Source organism: Hypanus sabinus, unplaced genomic scaffold (genome assembly GCF_030144855.1).
Source record: "Hypanus sabinus isolate sHypSab1 unplaced genomic scaffold, sHypSab1.hap1 scaffold_323, whole genome shotgun sequence".
NCBI classification, from domain to species: Eukaryota; Metazoa; Chordata; class Chondrichthyes; order Myliobatiformes; family Dasyatidae; genus Hypanus; species Hypanus sabinus.
Window position 1 is genome coordinate 415,929 of NW_026781231.1, and position 16,523 is coordinate 432,451.

At 45.5% G+C, this 16,523-nt stretch overlaps 1 long non-coding RNA gene across 2 annotated transcripts; it reads right to left on the reverse strand.

Moving 5' to 3' along the window:
* Positions 1-43: 43 nt before the first annotated feature.
* Positions 44-15,604, reverse strand: LOC132388432 (uncharacterized). Of its 2 annotated transcripts, XR_009510226.1 has the most exons (4): positions 14,119-15,604; positions 10,087-10,181; positions 4,612-8,682; positions 44-1,190 (listed from the first exon to the last, which is right to left on the reverse strand). It is a non-coding gene; the product is annotated as an uncharacterized LOC132388432 (long non-coding RNA). The 2 variants fall into 2 exon arrangements; XR_009510227.1 differs by lacking the exon at positions 44-1,190 and having other exon boundaries at positions 3,361-7,506.
* Between the last annotated feature and the right edge of the window lie 919 nt (positions 15,605-16,523).

Here is a 16,523-nt window from a genome sequence, read left to right on the forward strand (position 1 = left end):
GACACAAGTCATGGTGAAGGCCGAGGTCTCTGAGCTCCTTGTCGATACTTCACGCCTTTGTATGGCTACTGCTCTGCCCTTGACTGCAAGGAACTGCAGAGAACATCAGAGAAACAAGCCGTCACTCCATGGACTCTTCCTACACTTCCCCTCCCTCGGAAAAGCAGGCCATTTACTCAAAGATCCTCACAACCTGGACATTCTTGCTGCAAAACCCGCTCTCCCATCGGGGGAGAGATACAAAAGCCTTAAAGTGCGTAACACCAGGCTGAAGGACCGCTTCCCGTCTGCAGCTATAAGTCAAATGAATGATAAAATGGACTCAACCTCAAAATGTAACTCGACGTGACCCTGCACCATATGTCTATCTGCACTGCATTTTCTCTGCAGCCACAATGCTTTGCTGCAGTGATTATTTTGTTGTATGTCAGCTCAATGTACTGTTGGAATGTATCCATCTGTGTGGATGGTACATCAGGCAAGATTTTCACTGTAGCTCAGTACATGATGATAATAAACAAATTTCCCATTTTAATTGGGTGGAAATATTAGACAGACTGAGCTTCTGCTCTAGAACCTCAGAAGGAAACTGAACTGTTGTCATTTCTGTGGAAAGCAAATATATGGAAAATGCTTCAATCTCACATTACGATCTGCAGTAACTGGGAACAGGTGACCGGTGGTGGGTCTCCCATATCAATATCAGAATCAGGTTTAATAGCACCGGCATATGACATGAAATTTGTTGTCGCTGTGGTAGTAGTAGAAACTAATTCATAACAATAGTTTTTAACAATTGTGATTTAAAATAAGAATATACATATATATAGTACAAAAATAGAAAAAAAATGTAATAAGCTATCTTAATTGTGTGGAGCAATTTGACTGACTGGGTGTTGCTTTAGAAATTCTGAAATGAAGCTGAACTAAACTTTACACATTTGTGAGAAGCTCAGATAAATACAAATGGCCAAATTTTCACATAAACGGGTCAGACACCCAGAAAGATCAGCAGCCCTTCAGCACCTCAAAACAGTGGAATGAAATAACAGAAAATATTGCAGAGAAAAAAAACATTGTCCACAAACAACGAGAGGACGTGACAGATCCGGATCTCACTGCCTTGTCTGAACGGGTGTAAGATGAAGCTACACGTACACGTAGAGCAGTGACCCGCAGATGCTGCAGATCTGCAGAAAAACATGAACAGGAAACAGGATCAGGTGACGGGTGGAGGGACTCCCTCCTGAACCAGTGACTATGCTCCTCTCCCCTCACACGCTGCCAAACCCATCCACCGCATTCCCCACATTATTTCATATTTACCCCAGATACATGATTATTTTTCCACACCATATCTTCCCCGATCCCTTTTCCTCCACCTCCAGTTCACAGAGTCACCGGCTCAATTCCCATCCAGGTCCAAAACATAATTCAGACCCAAACAGGAAATGTTCACGTTTCATTTAAATCAGATCTGTGTTTATAAACACTAATTTTTAATCACATTCCTCCGGAGCCTTGCTGAACAGGAACACTGAAACATCAAGTGAGAAACAGCAGGAGGCCATTCAGCCCCTCTAACCATCAGCAAGATGGCGGCTGCTGTCCCATCTCAGCCACATGTTTCTGCCCGATCCTCATTTCCTCGATCCCTTCGGTCTCCACACATCTGAGCGGTCTCCTCCTACCTCTCAGCGATACATCAGACTCCGGACACAGGAGACGCTTCACAAACGCCCCAACTTCCCTCGGAGGGAAATGGAAATAAATCAGAAAGTGGACATTTACTTTGAGGTTTTCTCCGCTCTGAGGAGGCGGTCGGCGCTCGAGCGGGAGGCGAACTCGGCGGGGTAACGCCCACTCGGCGTCCGCCTTCGCGACTGGTTGTAAACAGTGATTGACATCGCTTCGCACCAATGGGAATAGCGCAGCGCCTGAATCCCCTGTTGACAGCGGTGGGGGAGTGGCTGGTCACGTGATTATTAGCCCAGCCGTTAAACCGATAAAGCTCGAGCACAGCAGCGCGTGGGTGACGTAAGACACCGCGCACGTGAGGGCAAATCCCGGTGTGGGGAGTCCATGTGTGACGTCAGACGAGTGGGGGGGGAGCTGTGTGACGTCACCTGTAGGGGAGCGCTCGTATTTAAACGCACCAAAATGGGTGTTTCTTATTATTTCGGTGGGACAACAACATTAATCACGGGTTTCATCACTGAATCCAGGGTTGTGGGATGTAAAGTCCCCCGTTATGTGTCCGGCTGTGCCGTGTTGTTGGTGGAGTGGGCAGCGTGGTGTTTGTCTCGATTCGGGTCACAACACCAGAATTGCCAGTGGGGTCCACACACAGTATATTAGTCAACAGAAAACCTCTCGTCCCTGCAGTCTTTGTCTCCTGGTAAACTCAACACACTGACAGTGTGGACCATAGATACCCCTTCCTCTCAGAGTCAGGGGATCATTCAGACAGCTGATCGCTGAGAGGAATTATATTTATTGGTCATTAAAGTTCGCCCAGATTCGTTTGGACGGATTTGATGTGGAGTTCGGGGTGTCACAGTGAAAGGGCCGGACGGCCGAACTCTCTCCGTTGTACAAACATCCTTCCAGGTGAGGCGACACTTCACCTGTGAATCTTCCGGGATCCCCTGTTGTGTCTGCTGCTCCCCGTGCGGCCGCCTCGACACTGGTGACACCGGCTCCTCCGCAGTTGTGCGGGGTACGAGTGTTTTTTTTTATCGGGGGTCGATATTATTGTTCACTTTTGTGCGGAGGGTTGGGTTTTGGGGTTTGATTATTGGGATCCCGCTCTTCTTGATCCGGGGGGGGGGATGGGGTGGAAGTTTGATTTTTCTCTGTGAACGACTTTCTTGCTCTTTTTTGTTTCGTGGTTCTCTGGAGAAGAAAAAAATTCAAGAGTTGTTTATGGACGCCTGCTCTGATAATAAATTAAGCTTTGAACTATCCGCTCCGAGCGGGACTTTTCGGTGTCCAAACATTTTCATTCCGATTTCCATTCCCGGTGCTACCCGGCCTGCTGTGTTCGGCCAGCATTTTGTTTGTGTTGCTTTGGATTTCCAGGATCTGCAGACTTTGTCGCGTTTGTGATTTACCTCTCCGTTGTCCGTCCGTCCTCCGGCCACTGGTGGCGCTGTAGGGATCTCCAGCCGCTGGTTGCGCTGTGCCGATCTCCGGCCTTCGGCGACGATGTGCAGACCTCCGGCCACCCGTGGCGCTGCGGAGAAACGCCTGCTAAACGCATGCGCGGTGCCAACTGCCGCTGTTGTTGGCGGTTCTCCGATTCGAGCAGGGGTGAGTAGGGAATGATCCCGGTGTTGTGTAACTCGGGGGCCGGTTGCATTGGGAAAGGGCCGGGCCCGAGCTCTGCCGGACGGCTGGTGCAGGGGTGCAGTGGTAATGCTTTAGCTGCTGGAGCTGTGGGGGTGGGTGGTGCGGGAGTTTGCTTGATTGATAAGTTCGTGGCCTAAGTTGGAAGGCCTGAAGTTATACAGCTCTCGGTACCTGCACGTGTAGTTCAACTCTTTGAGTGATTATGCAGAAAGTTTGAAGTTAATAACTTTTGTGGTATTTCTGTTTCAGATAATTGAAAATTGCTAAGTTTTGTAAAATTGAATCCTTCCACCTTAGGCCACGAACTTATTAATCACCCCTAGTTTGTGATATCCAATTTGTGTACCTGCTCATTTCATTTACTGGGCAACTTCCTTGCCCCATTCGTGTAATGAGTAGGTGCACAAATTGGGTGTGACATATACAGGGCTTCTTGTAATGTCAAGCAATAAACCAGATGAAAGGAATATATGAATTTCAGAGCTCCACAGAAATATAGTGATAGCTAAGACATTAACAAAATTACAGCTTCTCACTACATTTCAGTGTATAACTGGTACAATTAAACATATAATACTTAATTTAATAATATGACAAAATATTACACAGTTGCACAACTGATTATCATAGAATATAATTATCAAGCAAGTAAAATAACTTTGATTGCTTAGAAGTCAAAGGGTTGTAAGTGAGAAAAATGTCCTTTAGGATTGGCGAGTAATCCATGGACCACCACAGATGTAGCCTTACTAATACAACTGAGTCAGAGCAGACGGCAGGGCCCGCAGCACTTAGCAGTGTTCCTCAGAGGTATAAAAATAACAAAAATAAAGCAATTCATTTTTCACTCTTTTAGCCCCTAAATTGGAACCAAGTAATCAAGTATGAAAAAAGAACATCTGATAAACTATTGCTAAAGCCATGAATATTTCTGAATATTAGTCTCAAAAGCAACTCTGCCTCCTACCGTTCGCAACTCTGCCTCCTACTGTTTCTCTCAGAGAAATGGTTGGACAGGAAGTGTACCTGTGAGTGTCGATACTCACAATATCCTCACATGACGGGTGTTACATGGTTTGACCTTTACAGACACTGTTTAGTCTTTAAATATATAAAAAGTTAAACAAGCTTAAATCTTTATTATTATCACATCTATACGAATAGAAAAGATTGTCATACGAATAGAAAGTCATAAATGTTAACAGGGGAGGAGAGCAACCATTTGGGAGGTTTGGAAATGTGTTTTGTCTCATTCATTACCTCACTAAATTATTCTTCTTCCTTTCATCACAATGAGAAAAAGAGCCTCTTTCCAATCAGCTGCAGTTGGTGGAGCGAGGCCAAGGGGTTGATCTGCTATTAATGATATAATAGTTGAAATGATGTAAAACTAGCTTAAAGCCTAGAAATGTCTTTTTTTTCCCATTTGGCTTGGAAAACAAAACTAAATTTATCCAGGTGTAGAAGAGGATTTTGGATGATTAGCTTGTGTATTTGATCAAAGTCAGACCGAAGATAAGCAAGCAGTGAATTTTTCTTTCATTGTTTTCAACTTTTAAACTTGGGTTTCCATGTTCATTCCTTGCTGAATATAGCTCCTTCATGGTATCCAATGGTACCCATTGGAAAGAGCGGAAGAATGCTCAGACTCGTGTCCAGCTATTTCCCAGCTTCCTAGGACAATGGGTCGAGGGAGAAGGAATTTCACAAATACCTAAATAAAAAGCAGTCACAGCTCCAGGATTTCACAAAAAACGATCAAATATCTTAATGTTATCAGTGGTATTTTTCCCCACCAGCCAACATTTTCCAACCCCCGCTTCCGTAAAATTCCCTCTATTTAATATCCGGGGTTGTTAAATTCCGTACTTGCTTATTTTGACTTTTTTCCAGAGGTGTCGGAGCGGCGCTCCGGTGAGCTCTGGTAGCACTGCACCCCTGAATGAATGAGACAGTTCACTGTTAAATGCAAAACCCCGAACAATGTCGATGATCAGAGGGATCTTAGACTCCAAGTTCATCACTCCCTGAAAGAGACTGCATAGATTGATCGGGCGGTTAAGAAGGCAAATGACATGGTTGTCTTTATTAGATGAAGCATTGAGTTCAAAAGTCGGGAAGTTGTGTTGCAGCTTTGTAAAACTTGTTAGACCACAACTGGAGTGTTTCATACAGTTCTGGTCACCCCCATTCTCGGAAGGATGTCGGGGCTTTGGAGAGGGCACAGAAGAGGGTTACCAGGATACTCCCTGGATTAGAGGGCATGAGCTATAACGAGAGGCTGGACAAACTTGTGTTGTTTTCTCCAAAGCGGTGCAGGCTGCGGTGAGACTGGATGGACGTTTATAAGATTACGAGAGGAATAGATAGAGTGGACAGAGGGTATGTTTTTTCCTGGGGGTTAGAAATGTCTGACACATTTAAGGTGAGAGGAGATGTGAGGGGCGTCTGTTTATTTTCACAGAATGCTGGGAAGCTGGAGTCTATGCCTGGGGTGCTAGACCCCACTGGTCACGTGATCCCATTTGCCCCTCCCATTTAACCATAGATGTTACGATCTCTTTGTGCATGTTCACAATCTCCAGGTGGGTGGTCACGCATCCTCCATGTTGTGTTGGGGAAATCTGATGTTGGCCACTGAGTCCCATTAACTTCCCTGAAATCGCCTCGCTTCCTGAGGCTCCTCACATTTGTCCTGGAGCTTTATGGCTGTTGGGTCTTCTCCCAGACTGGGGTGGGTGATAAAGGAGAACGTCCCAGGTTGTGGGGATCTTTGATTTCACTGCCTGCTTTACCGAGGGACTGGGAAGTCTCGGGGGGAGGATGGTGTCTGTGATGTGCTGCTCTGTATCCAAAGGTCTCTGCATTTCCTCGCAGTCACAGATGGAGCAGTTACTGTGCAAAACGTGAAGTGTCTGGATGGGAAACTTTCTATGGTGTGTTGATAAAAATCTGGTGAGGGTCAAAGTATATCTGGCAAAGTTCTTGTTATTTTTGCCAATTCTGTCATTTTAGAATCTTTTGTACAATAGTATGTACTATTCATTCAGTACCTATGTGTTGCTGGAGGACAATCAGTGATTGTCCTTGATCCCTTCTCCCACCTGGTTCCATCTGTTCATCTTGTTCAACCTCTGTTCAGTCTCCTCACACCCTGCAACCCCGCTTCAGTGATATACATTAACCATCTGGGTCATCCTCAGTCCGCCTTGTATCCCACCTCCTCAATGTTATATATCAGCAAACTTTTTCTAACCCTTGTCTTCATTGTGAAGTGTTCTTTTGTACCTTTGGCCTCGCTGAGTCATTTCCAGTATCGGTTATTGTTAGCTGGAATGCAGGAGGGTCATCAGGTCCCAGTTCTGTTGTGCATTGGTGTGGAGGTGCTAGTTTATGATCAGTGATGGACTGGCACAGTGCAGCATTTTACTGGCAGCAAAGAGTACTGGGAGAGTTGGTGCTTGGGCTCTAATCCTGTGATCGGCTTTCCAGGCAAATGGAACTGTTGGTGTTTTGGCTTGACTTTGTTTTGAGCTTCTGCAGATGGGGCTGGATGATCGTCCTGCAATGAAGCAGAAATTTTGAGCAGCTGGACATTGGTTGTGGGGAAATCCCGGATTGCACTACCCAGTGTGAGATGTGGGGACAATGTGTGAGACTCTTAGTGTCGGTGAGTGGCAGATTCAGCTGTGTGACTCTGTGAGTTTGGTCCTGGAATATCATAGTTTTCGATCCAGGTAAAATGGACCCGGGGAACGAGCGGTTTGGGATTGGGAAGTGTTGAGTGAGTATTTCTGGTCTGGGATCAGATGTTTGTTTCTGGAGTTCCTTTGGAAGCAATGACTGACAATCTGAGGAGAGGATGAGTTCCCATTCCATCCTCACAGGGAGAGGCTGTGAGTAAATGGGCTGTTCTGTGTTTACAACAGTAGAAATAGACCCTGAGTTTGGAAATCCCCCCTCACTGTTACTCAGTGGAACTCAGGCAGCTGTGCTGGAGATCTGCACTAAAAACTGAAAATGTTTGAAGTCATTCTGATGAAATGTTATTAATTGAATTGTATTGTAAGCTGTTCCTTACCTGCTGAGTGTTTCTGGTAATTCCAGTTTCTTTTTATTTCTTGTTTATATTTCATGAAATGGACCTGTTTTAACCTGGAAATGAAAATGGCTGTGATACTTTATAGGCCTCCGTTAGAGTCTCTGCAGGTCTCCCCTCCGCCAGTGATATTGTCCAAGGGAAGGGCATTAGGACCCATACAGCTTGGCACCGGTGTCGTCGCTCAAGAACACACACGCAGCCTCTGCCAAGGCTGGAACTAGCAACCTTCAGATCACTAGACCAACGCATTAACCACTTGGCCACGCGCCAGCACATGTGATAGTAAAACTGTAAAGAAAGCACAACGTTTCCCTTTAAATTATCCTGGTACCAATTTGTCTGTTATTCCTGGAAATGTGTTCAGTACAGTTGTTGCTAACAAGGTTTACATAAGTAATCTCAGGAATGATCGGTGGAGCATTTGATAGGTCTGAACCTGTGCTCAATGGAGTTCAGAGGGACGGTGGAGGGATGTATGGTTAATAAACCTACCGAATGCTGAAAAGCCTGGATACTGTGGACATGGAGAGGATGTTTCCATTAGACACAGAGTCTGTGATCTGACAGCACTGTCTCAGAATAAAGATGCTTCCTGTTAAAATTCAGTTGTGAATTTTTTTTTTTGCCAAAAGATGTCTGATCTATGGAATTTGTTGCCACAGAGTCTGATTGAGGCTGCCATTTGGGAATATTTATGACAGAGATTAATATACTCATGATTGCTAAGTAGATTCAGGGTTACAGGAGGAAGACAGGAATATGGTGTTGGAATGAAAATCAGCCATGGTTGAGTGGTGGGCAGATCAGATGGATTGAATCACCTGTTTCTGTTCCTGTGTTGTATGTCTTACCATGACTGAATGATGCCTCCTCCTTATCCCATATCGTTCTGTGACATGTGAGGGACAACTGAGATCAGTATATTTGCCCTCAACGTTTAAATTTCAGTGAGTGTTGCTCCTTGTACATTAAGTAGAAACGTTTGGTCCTTCTTTGTATTGTTAATGTGCTTCATTATCTTTCATGTTAAAGTTAGTCCTGCGGTGAGAGATTTATTGGCAGAAGAACCACGACTGAAGTTGAGGGAACAGCAACAAGTGAACCAGCCCAAGGATTGAGAGCACTGATTGGAGAGAAACCAATCTGACTCGGAGATTCCAGTGATTCAATCAGGAGAAAGTTTGGTGAGTCTCGCTTACTCAAACACTGGTCCTTTAGACATTACGCACCTGCACAAAGGAAGGTAGGAAATAGTTGGGAGTGAGACAGAATGAGCCCAGAAGAACCAGTTATGCCTCTGTCAGAACAAGTTGTGAAGAAGCCCTCCCAATGTTCCCTTTAAACTTTTTGCCCTTCACTCTTAACCCGTGTCCTCTGGTTTTTTTTCTCCCCTGCCTCAGTGGATAAAGCCTGCTTGCATTCACTGTATTTATACCCATCATAATTTTATGTACCTCTATGAAGTCTCCGCGCATTCTTCTATGCTCCAATCAATGAAGTCCTAAACTATTCAACCTTTCTCTGTAACTCAGTTTCTCAAGTCCTGGCAACATCCTTGTAAACCTTTTCTGTACTCTTTCAGCCTTATTAGTATCCTTACTGTAATTCAGTGACCAGAGCTGCACACGATACTCCAAATTTGGCATCATGAATGCCTTATACATCCTCACCATAACATTCCAACTCTTATACTCAATACTTTGATTCATAAAGGCCAATGTACCAAAAGCTCTCTTTACTACCCTATCTACCTGTGATGCCACTTTTAGGGAATTTTGTATCATTATTCCTAGATCCCTCTGTTCTACTGCACTCCTCAGTGCCCACCATTTACCTTATCTGTTCTACATTGTTTTTTCCTTCCGAAGTGCAATACCTCACACTTGTCTGTATTAAATTCCATTTGCCATTTTTCAGCCCATTTTTCTAGCTGGTCCAGATCCCTTTGCAAGCTTTGAAAACCTTCCTCACTGTCCACTACACCTCCAATCTATGTATCATTAGCAAATTTGCTGATCCAATTTACCAAATTATTATCCAGATCATTGATATGGATGACAAATAACAATGGACCCAACGCTGATCCCTGTGGCACACCATTAGTCACAGGCCGCCACTCAGAGAAGCAATCCTCCACTACCACTCTCTGACTTCTCCCATTGAGCCAATGTCTAATCAAATTTATTACCTAACCTCCCATGCGGGACCTTGTTAAAGGCCTTACTGAAGTCCATGTAGACAACATCCACTGCCTTCCCTTCATCCACTTTCCTTGTGACCTCCTCAAAAGACTCTAATAGATTTCTTACACATGACCTACCACACACAAAGCCATATTGACTCTCCCTAATAAGACCCTGTTTATCTAAATAATTGTCGATCCTATATCTTAGTACTCCTTCCAATAATTTACCCACTGCTGAAATCAAACTTACCGGCCTATAATTTCGAGAATTACTTTTAGAGCCTTTTTTAAGCAACGGAACAACATGAGCTATTCTCCAAATCTCTGGCACCTCACCCATAGATAACGACATTTAAATATATCTGCCAGAGCCCCTGCAATTTCAACACTAGTCTCCTTCAAGATCTGAGGGAATACCCTGTCAGGTCCTGGATATTTATCTACTCACCTCAAGATAGCAAGCACCTCCTCCTCTTCTATCTGTATAGGTTCCATGACCTCAATACTTGTTTGCCTTATTTCCATTGACTCCATGCCAGTTTCCTTAGTAAATGCAAACGCAAAAAAAAAGTTAAGATCTCCCCCATTTCTTTTGGTTCCATACATAGCCGACCACTCTGATCTTCAAGAGGACCAATTTTATCCCTTACTATCCTTTTGCTCTTAACATACCTGATGTAGCTCTTTGGATTATCCTTCACCCTGACTGCCAAAGCAACCTCATGTCTTCTTTTAGCCCTCCTGATTTCTTTCTTAAGTATGTTCTTACTCTTTTTATACTCGTCCAGTACCTTATTTGCTCCCTGTTTCTTATACATGTCATACATCTCTCTTTTTCTTTATCAGAGTTCCCTCGAGAACCAAGGTTCCTTATTCTTATTCATTTAGCCTTTAATCCTGAGACTTTGTTCCCAGGGTGTCCTCGTGGGCCGTCCGTAAATGATTTCAGCTGGTGACAACCCTGTTTTCCCCTGTGGGGTAACCCTCATGTGGAATCGGGCGACTGGTCGGACCTTCAACCAAGTGAGTCCAGTCTCCGCTGTTAGTCTGGCCAGTTTACTCTTCAGAGTGCCATTGGCTCTTTCCACTCTGCCAGTGGCCCGTGGGTGGTGTACACAGTGGAATTGTTGCTTGATAGCTAATTTGTTACATACTCCTTCGTTGGCTTTCACCACAAATTGTGGGCCATTGTCAGAGCTCAGCATCTCTGGCAGGCCGTACCTGGGAATTATTTCCCATAATAAAACCTTCACAACAGTCACAGCAGTATTAATGGTAGTTGCAATAGCTTCAGCCCATCTACTAAACACATCTATAATAACCAAAACTCGAGGTAGCTGTAGAATGGTGAGTAAGTTGTTTACAAAGGTGACATTACTAAGGGGGTGGCCAGAGGAAGACAGGAATCCCCATGTTCCCAGAGAGCCCCGTAGTCATGTACAATTCCAAATGCCTAACGGGAGTCTGTGTAAACGTTCCCACTGTTGTCTGTTCCTGGGATACAGGCACGAGTCAGAGCAAACAGCTCAGCCTTCTGGGCGGAGACAGCTGCTTCAAAAGAGGCTTGTTCAGTTACTTCACTGTCCGTCACTATCGCATCGTTTCCCTGCTGGATCCACAAAAGAGATTCCATCCTCGTAAAAAGTTGCCTCAGGCTTGGGGGGGTATTGCAGAATGGATGGGAGAGTCTGTCCTTCTTTCACTGTGATCCAGACAGGGGGCAGTTGGTGCGGCCGACTTCATGGCCTGAAATTGCCCAGAGATGTGGTACAACATCTTGGGTTTTGTCAATATTAAAAGAGAGTTTTACTAGATGTCCCGTCTTCACTTCCGACTCCTTCAAGTATCGGAGATGGCCCACAGGAAATCTTGCCAGTCTGGAGGCTTTCGTGCTGGAGGCTTGTTTTGTCAGGGTGTAGTCAGGGAACCCAGGGCAAACCCTGATGCTGGTATGGGCAGCCACCAGTCCTGTCTGTCGCAAAAAGGAAATCCAGAACTTCGGACAGTAATGAGCTGCCCTCTCTTCCTTTAACCTGTCCAAGCACCGTGAAAGGGAACTTCTGTCCCTCGAGGGGTGCAGAAATATGGCTTTCCTCAGATGAGCACCCCCTAGTGTCAAAGCACAGAATCACATGAGGGTCGGCCGCTGGCAGGTGGGGTTCAAACTCAGTGGAGTCCAGATTAAGTGCCCACTACCTGGGGGGGGGGGGGGGGGGTTCAGAAATTGGGGAAGCTGTTGGTTGTTCGCTAGTTGCAGGGTGATACCATTGTCTGTGCATAGGCTCTCGACTTCCAACAGACAGAGCGTCTCTCCCTACGAGATGACACCCCCGACTGGTGGTGACTGTGAATGAAACCTCACACTGGTTCCCCTGGAATTCCACCTGCAGAGGCTGGTTATGTGAACACGTACATGCTATGCCTTCAAAGCCAGACAGAGTGATTGTAACGTCTGATAGCTGGAATCCCTTTTCTGTTACTGTTTCCTGATCGAGAGTGGTTGTGGTTGCCCCATATCAATCATAAATGGAACTGGAATTCCAGCAACTTGCAATGTTACATTGGGCTCTTCCTGAGGGGTGGAAATCACAGTAGGAAGCATCTTTGCTTGTCCATTTCTAAGCGGGTTGTCTTCCCCACCTGTCCCGTGGTAGCTTTCATTTCTTCTGATCCCCAGATATAGCCCACTCGCATCCTTCTTTCCACTGAACATATTCACCTTTAATATTAGTTCTCTTCAAGGTTGATCGGGATTCGAAAGTCGGGTCGCAATGATATGTCAAAGCTCGTCGCATTCGATTTCGGTCATTGCCAGGCCAGTCCATATTATTTTTAATCGTGTTGGCTATCTATATTGGTAAGCGATAGAACAGTAGGGCATTAAACTGGGGGGACAGATTCCCATTATTAAAGGCTTGGTCTCCTGTGAAAGTGCCATAGCAGGCCACAAATCATTCCCAATAGTCTGGTCCTGATTCCCCAGGGGTAGGTTTGCATTCAAGTACTTTACTAATGTTTACAGGTTGCTGGAGAGCCCTTTCCAAGGCTTGAATGATCTGGTCTGTCTGTTCATTCTCATTATGGTTTCCCGCCTGTAACTCCTGATAGGTTTGGTATCTCAATTCTGCCTTACATTTCCTCCCCTCAGCAGCTGAGAGAATCATGCAGCAGAGACTGAATAAATCTTGTGGAGTCGCATTAAACATTTTTGTATTGCGGACACACTGCGCTGGAATCTGGGGCCTGATTCATGATCATTATCATTTCTTGAGGCTTCCAGGGTGCATACACAGGTATCACTGAGGGCTGTCCCTCCTCCTGCTCGTGGATTGGGCAGCATTCGGGTGGGAATTGTCTTTGTGGAGCCATTAACTCTGGGGTTTTATTGGATTCTTCCCTCCCTGTCTCGGAATAAACCTCTGTATTCCCTTTCAGGATCTCATGGTAAAGTGGCACCCCCACCCCCCCCCCCCCACTTCCCTGTCCTGCTGTTTTACCCGAGCGGCCATCGTTGGGGTTTGGGGGCAGTGGGTGCACTTGGCCCCTGGTAAGGTAGGAGAGGTACGGGGGGGGGGGGGTTCCCACTCCTCATCACGGTCACTGTCCTCAAGCAGGGTCGGTATGACAGACATGGGTTTGGGATCCCTTGTTTCCCTATCAGTATGTAACAAAACCCAATTTCCCTCAGGGTCAATAAAGTACGTTTGTCTGTCTGTCTGTCTGTCTGACGTTCCTGCCCTTCTCTCCTATCTGGGCCGGCATTGGTTTGCTTACGTTGTTTTTCCTGCTCTCGTTTTCAGCGCACATCCACCCATTCACACTTCACTTTTAGCGTCTCCCAATCTTTGCAGTACATACCTCTACCCCATTGTCACATGCATTCTTACTCCAACTTGCTAATAACATACTGTTCCACTTCATATCTGCTTTTCCTTTCACTCCCTTTCAACAATTTCCACTTCTTTCCACAGTTCTTTTTCCATATCAAATTGACTGTTTGTTCTCATGATGTAATATCCCAGTTTCCCTTTCCCCCCCCCCCCCCCCGTGGCCACAGTTTGTTCCCCAATTTCTTATTCAGCGCTGCACTCAACATTTGAAAATCTTTTTCCTTGCCTGGAAAACTCTCAGACATATTGTGTAGGGCTGCTCCTGGCCCACTCGCATCAATCGACTGCAATTGACCCATGTCCTCTAAGTAATCTACCCGGCACAAAGCCTCCTGCTCAATTATCGATCAGGTAACTTTACCCGGCTGGCACCTCCTGCTCAATTAATGAAATTACCTGGCATGTCTGCCTCCTGCCCACTTAAGTAAAATTTACCTGGTACCGCCACATGCCCACTTAGCAAAATTTTGCCTTCCTTATACGAGCCTCTCGACAGATTCTTTCCCAATCCCGTCAAGCTAAGCAATCAGCCTTGGGTGAGGGACCGTACCTCCAAATGAAGTAACGGAGAGTGACAAAAGGTAAAATACCTATTGGGCACCTGGTCAGTCTCTGCAGTCCCCAGAGTGGTCCAGCCGCTTACTCAGCCCGTCTGCTTGGCACTCCCTGTATTGGGATCCTGTTCGTGATGACAAATGTTAAAAGTTGAGTCCAATTAAAACTCGGGAGTCCAGTTTCTTATCATCACCACAGTTTGTTGTGCATTCTTCTGCAGGAGATTGAGACCCAGTTGTCAAAGGGTAGGCACGTAAGCACTGCCACTGTTTACAAATGGACTGACTTAGGTTACAGCCTGTACATAGTACATAGTAAGCCCATACATTACTATTGCAATATGTTGTTCGAACTGGTGCAAAACTTAATTACTTAGAATTGAGAGTTTACTAAATCAAGGTTTTAATTACAGATGGATGTACAGTCTCGTCCTTGTCAGTTATTCCCTTTGCAAGGCCCTGATTTAATAACAAACAAGTTCATTCCTGTCCTTATCAGGGAGTCTTCCTCCACTTACTCAAACATGAGTACAATGTATAATGTTATCAGCTCTCAGTGTGTCTCTCTGCAAGCCTCAGAGAACTGGTAATGAGCCTGTCTTAGCTAAATGCTGAAAACTGAGTTCACATCAGTTCAAAATTCCTATTCAGTCCCAATTATTCTTCTGGCCAGAGGTTTCATAGGTTCAAAATGATTTTGTTTATATATCCTCAATTCCTCAGGAGGGTTCAGGGGAAATATTTATGTCCAATATAGAAACTGGTGTATTGTGGCGATGCAAAAGTTGCTGGAGAATTTGCAAGTGGGAAGAAGTGGAGTGATGTTTGCAAATCTGACTTTTTAAAGCATAGTTTAGCAAGCAAACCACATATGGACAATGTACAAAAGCTCTGGTGAGAAAATCCTTCATTACCCGTTACAGGCCTGCTACATAGGTTGTGTGAGAGTGCAGATGAACTCGATCACGTATAATGTGTAAAATATCCTTTTTTTTGGTTAAGAGCTTTTTTAGGTGTATAAGATGATGAGGGGCATTGATCGTGTGCATAGCCAGAGGTTATTTTCCCAGGGCTGAAATGGCTAACACAAGAGAGCAGAGTTTTAAAGTGCTTGAAAATTGATACCGAGGGGATGTCAGGAGTAACTATTTTTTTAAAAAAAGAGTGGTGGGTGCATGGAATGCACTGCTGGCTTTTTGTGTGAGAGTGTTTCAGTTACTGTGGGAACAGGAAACCATGCAGCTCAGTGGGAACAGGGAATAATACCAATGGAGAGAGTCAAACTGAGCCAGGTCACAGATTGGAGACGGCAGAAGTGCCCCATTCTGATAGACACAGGAAGAGCATCAGAGAATTTGATGGTCATTCCAGATACCAGCACTCTGCCCAGTCAGAAGATGATTTCTCTCTCCAACTTGGGTTGAACTTCACTGTAAGAGTGTGTTGCCAGATCACACCATGACAACTCAAGTGATCTCATCTGAAATGTTGTCCTACACCCATTGATTGATTCTGTAAATCTTTTTACAGGTTAAAAATTACAAGGAATTTGTCTACGGGAATCTCGAACACAACACGCCAGTTTTGCTGTCTCTGTCCAGATATTTAAGAAGTGGAGCAAGGGATTCACTCGACCATCCTTACTGCTCAGACTGTGGGGAGGGATTCACTCGGTCATCCTTCCTGCTCAGACTGTTGGGAGGGATTCACTCGATCATCCTTCCTGCTCAGACTGTGGGGAGAGATTCACTCGGTCATCCTTCCTGCTCAGACAGTGGGGAGGGATTCACTCGATCATCCTTCCTGCTCAGACTGTGGGAAGGGATTCACTCGATCATCCTTACTGCTCAGACTGTGGGGAGGGATTCACTCGGTCATCCTTCCTGCTCAGACTGTTGGGAGGGATTCACTCGATCATCCTTCCTGCTCAGACTGTGGGGAGAGATTCACTCGGTCATCCTTCCTGCTCAGACAGTGGGGAGGGATTCACTCGATCATCCTTCCTGCTCAGACTGTTGGGAGGGATTCACTCGATCATCCTTCCTGCTCAGACTGTTGGGAGGGATTCACTCGATCATCCTTCCTGCTCAGACTGTGGGGAGAGATTCACTCGGTCATCCTTCCTGCTCAGACTGTGGGGAGGGATTCACTCGATCATCCTTCCTGCTCAGACAGTGGGGAGGGATTCACTCGATCATCCTTCCTGCTCAGACTGTGGGAAGGGATTCACTCGGTCATCCTTCCCGCTCAGACTGTGGGGAGGGATTCACTCGGTCATCCTTCCTGCTCAGACTGTGGGGAGGGATTCACTCTATCATCAGACTGACTGCCATGCCTGCCATTTTAAACGGGGGGGAACCTGTTCATCTGCTCAGACAGTGGGAATGGATTCAGTTGGACATTTCAACTGAAGGGACATCAGCAAGTTTATACTGGGGCAA